Raw genomic sequence first — 3,934 nt, 5'->3', positions numbered from 1 at the left:
TAGCAAACTATAAAATTTAGTGATTATATTTAGAGCTTCATAATTTGCAGGTGTCTTGAGTGTCTCTTAATTGGCTTTCTCCCTTCAAATTTCTTCCTATTCTACACAGAACATTTTTGACTGTTAGTACTAATCCCATAGAATTAAAAAAAAAAAAAAGATTCTACATTTCACACATTTTGAATTAAAATAACCAAAGAAATAAAACCTATATAGGATAATTTTTTTTTCCTATTTAAATACTGCTATTTTCTACTAACCTGATTTCAAATTTAGGGAGTTATATATATTCTCAAAATGTCCATGTATACAAGTTTCTGTAGAGTTTTCAATTTTATTACAACGCTTCCTCCCCACATACGGTAGTGGACTATGTATTTTCACTCTGACTTGCTTAAACAACCCAAGGAGGTTGGCACAATTTAAACTTAACTTGATAACACATCTTATGGTTATAAAAAGAGGCTGAGATTAACATGACCACCTAGCATTTGGTTACTTACTTACTGATTGCCCTGTATATAGATTATCTAGGTTCCTGACTTTTGATTCCTCATTAGTGTTGACTGATTTGACACAATATGCATCTCCCAGAGGATGATCAAAGGAAGACAAAGGTATCCCATTTTAAACAGATGATTTTGCTGCTTTCAGCACTTCTGGTGAAAGGGCTAGCTGAAGTTAATGAGGAAAGCTATTAATTTAAATAAAGTTAGGGAATAAGTTACCTGTGGATTTCATTTATTCACATTTTGACTGGTCCCTCCTTATTGGAGAATAACTGAAAACAGTCTGGCTCATTAATTGCAGCTATATATGGGGTTTTCAAACACTCCAAAGACATTCTTCATTACTTTCATTATTTCAAGCTTTATGGTGTCATACTACACTTTTCACACTGTTCATATTTCCCATGTCCATAATCCAAATGCCAAAAAATTACTATACATTCCCTTATACAGTCAAAAACAGGATTATTGGAATGTTTTCAGATTATAGCTGAAGACAGCAACACTTAATTTAACTTTTGTTACCTCTAAACGTTGTGGAAATTGCTTGCAGAGTAACTGTAATGAGAGAAGAATGATTTTTTTGCAAATATTGACTGAACAGTTGTGTATTTCTTTTAGCATAAGGATTTGTTGCTCTATGTAGGTTCCCTTACCCCAACTGTGACCCCCCATCCTGATGCAATAATTTAAATCCGTATGCCATTAAAATAGTAGAATGAAATATTATCATCAGTTTTTAACTATATTCACAAATCATTAATTGGTAAGTGTCTAGTTTCAAATTAGATCCTTGGAATGTAGCAAAACAGGGGCTGGTTATTTTTGCCTTAAACATAAATTATTAAAATGACATTTTGTTCAAAGGGAAGAAGATAATTGGACATTCTCAATGCTCCAACTTGAAGTGATACTTGCCTCTTAGTTTCTCAAAAAAGAAGTTTTGAATGTTATATACATGGGTTTCATTTAAATTATTTTATTATTATTATTGTCCCAGATCTTGCTTAGTGAAGATCTCTGTCATCAAATTAAGTATGGTGATTCACAACTACGAGAATGATAACCACTAGCAAAAGGATAACATCAACCAAAGCCATGATGGCTTTTTATTTTGCATCCATGCCACCACATTTGCCTCGGAAGCTGTTTGAATCTGTTGCTAAAAACAGTTGCATTATTTGACAAGCTTTCTTTGTAGTATTTTCTTGCATGACATCAATAACTTCATCCACCTGATTCTAAGCATGCTTAATTTTATCATTTCTAGGTCCAAATCTTGGTCCAGCAGGTCCCCTTAAAAAAAAAAAAGTCCTCCTCTTTATCCGAAACATCTTCCAAAAATTCCTCCTCTCACTTTTCACAGAACCAGTGACACCATCATTATCATCATCGAGGTGGCGCTTTAACTTGGGAGGCATATTTTTTACTCACAAATTACTCTTTTACTTACCACCTGCAGCTCCCAGGGAGCTCCGGTCAGCTCTCCAGAACCGACAGCGCTGAGCAGACAGGATAAGGGGCTTGAAACCCTAGAGGAAGACGGGGAGTGGCATTGGCTGCTCCGCCGCCGCTGCGCTTGTGGCTCTTAGAGTGGATCCGCGCTCCGCGGCCTGGAGCCCGCTATTGCATGGGGTTTTGAGAAGGATGCACATGATATAGTGTGATAATATTTTTAAAATATAAAAACACTTCAGCCTTTTACATTTCTTTACACATGATCTCCCCCTCTTCTGCCATTGGCATACATTTACCTAAGGAATGCTTCTGATGCCTGCAGAGGGGTTAAAAAGAAACAATGTGTTGCAAGTTTTGACTCTGCACCAAGAGGATTATCTTGGAAGCCCAGTTTTGTCAAAAGTGAAATGGTTGTCTAAATTACTTAGGCTCATTTACCATATTTAGAACAAGATATGTTGTATGTGCTGGTTTGGATGTATTATGTTGCCCAGAATACCATGTTCTTTGATACAGTCTTGTGCAGTTGGTCATATAAGTATTGATTAAGTTGGAACCTTTGGATTAGGTTGTTTCCATGGAGATGTGACCCACCCAACTGTAGGTGATAACTCTGATTAGATAATTTCCATGGAGACGTGGCCCTGCCCATTCAACCTGGGCCTTGATTAGTTTACTAGAGCACTGTATAAGCTCAGACAGAAGGAACTTGCTGCTGCAGGTTACAGAGACATTTTAGAGATGGCCTTTGAAAGCTGACTTTTGCTCCAGAGAATCTAAGAGAGGACAAATGCCCCAAGAGCAACTGAGAGTGACATTTTGGAGGTAGCTGCAGCTAAAAGAGACATTTTGGAGAATGCCATTATGAAACGCAATCTGGGAGCAAACAGATGCCAGCCACGTGTCTTCCCAGCTAACAGAGGTTTTCTGGACACCAGTGGCCTTTCTCCAGTGAAGGTACCCTATTGTTGATGCCTTACCTTGGACACTTTATGGCCTTAAGACTGTAACTTTGTACCCAAATAAACCCCCTTTATAATAGCCAATCCATTTCTGGTGTTTTGCATAATGGCAGCATTAGTAAATCGGAACAGTGTGTTTGAATGTCCAATTAACTATTTATCAAAAGTAGAGAGACCTCAAGATATGATATAAGACAAACTTCTGCTACACAGAGAAGTGGGGAAAATCCTTCACTATCGTGACATGAAGGAAAGAGAGAAAGGACGATACAAGAAGAGATCAGATGCCATTGTTTCTGATTCCACTTCTTTAACCCCTCAAGATCAAATAAAGGTGCGGGGGCAGGGTGTAAGTGGCATGGGTATTGGCTGTAAAAACAGACTGGCAAGAGAAGAATCTGAGAACTTTGGGGTCTAGCAGCCAACTTCCCAGTGAATGGCCTCAGCTCTATAGGAAGCCCCAATGTGTTTCAGGATCATGTCCTACCTGATATGAAAGTGATAGTCCTGACTGGCTGAGTTGCTGGTTAGATAGATGATGCTGATACATCTCTCTTTGTTCCTCAGTGTCTGCACATGTCATTCAGGTAGGGTTGCCAGATTTAGCAAAGAAAAATACAGGATGCCCCCTGTTCCAGGTTGCTAATGCTGCTGTTAAGCAAAATACCAGAAATGGATTGACTTTTATAAAGGGGGTTTATTTAGTTACAAAGTTACATTCTTAAGGCCATAAAGTGTCCAAAGTAAAGCATCAACAATCGGGTGCCTTCACTGAAGGATGGCCAATGGCATCCAGAAAACCTCTGTTAGCTGTGAAGGCATGTGGCTGGTGTCTGCTTGCTCCCAGGTTGTGTTTCAAAATAGCATTCTCCAAAATGTTGCTTTTGGGGCATTTTGTCTTCTCTTAGCTGCAGCTCCTCTTCAAAATATCACTTTCAGTTGCTCTCCAAAATGTGTGCATCAGCTTCCAACAGCTGTCTTCAAAATATGTCTCTCAGTTGCAGC

General features: G+C 38.5%; 1 pseudogene; it reads right to left on the bottom strand.

Moving 5' to 3' along the window:
* Positions 1-1,540: 1,540 nt before the first annotated feature.
* LOC119541398 lies at positions 1,541-1,930 on the bottom strand (annotated as a pseudogene).
* Between the last annotated feature and the right edge of the window lie 2,004 nt (positions 1,931-3,934).

Source organism: Choloepus didactylus, chromosome 8 (genome assembly GCF_015220235.1).
Source record: "Choloepus didactylus isolate mChoDid1 chromosome 8, mChoDid1.pri, whole genome shotgun sequence".
Taxonomy (NCBI): Eukaryota; Metazoa; Chordata; class Mammalia; order Pilosa; family Megalonychidae; genus Choloepus; species Choloepus didactylus.
Note: the sequence above shows the minus strand (reverse complement) of the source record. Positions and strands in the feature narration are given on the sequence as shown.